The sequence below is a fragment of the Penaeus monodon genome, chromosome 30 (genome assembly GCF_015228065.2).
Source record: "Penaeus monodon isolate SGIC_2016 chromosome 30, NSTDA_Pmon_1, whole genome shotgun sequence".
Taxonomy (NCBI): Eukaryota; Metazoa; Arthropoda; class Malacostraca; order Decapoda; family Penaeidae; genus Penaeus; species Penaeus monodon.
In genome coordinates this window covers 36511381-36511835 of record NC_051415.1, presented here as the reverse complement: position 1 = coordinate 36511835, position 455 = coordinate 36511381, and the positions used below count along the sequence as shown (strand labels likewise).

Genomic DNA, 455 nt, shown 5'->3' with positions numbered 1-455 from the left:
TCATTTATATATCTCTTTATGTATTTATACACTTACTTGTATATAATGGTTTGTGCAAGGGCCGTGGCAGGTTTAGGGAATGGTCTTATCCCTAAACCCTTTTCCCCATCCAATGCAGCCCCCCAATCCCTCTTACGTCTCCTAAAAACCCTATGATTAAGTTTTAAACAAAAGGAAAGGGTCTCCAGGGAGTTTTCCCAAACTGCTTTGGCACTTTGAACTAGTTTTTCATTTTCAATAACATCCAAGACTGCCATGCCAATTGCACATGCAACAGGGTTACCACCAAACTGTGAAATCAAAGGTACAAGTATTACAATACAAATTATGAAACTGATGAAGAAACAAACTGAAAATACAAAAAATAACATAGGTAACTATCAAGACAAAATCCTGACTATAAAATGAAAATACTGTCAGCAAAAGCCTTGTTTTCACTGTGTCATTAACCTATT

At 36.0% G+C, this 455-nt stretch overlaps 1 pseudogene; it reads right to left on the bottom strand.

Annotated features, from left to right (window-relative positions):
- LOC119592441 overlaps positions 1-455 on the bottom strand; it is a 103182-nt pseudogene that overhangs the window by 56135 nt on the left and 46592 nt on the right.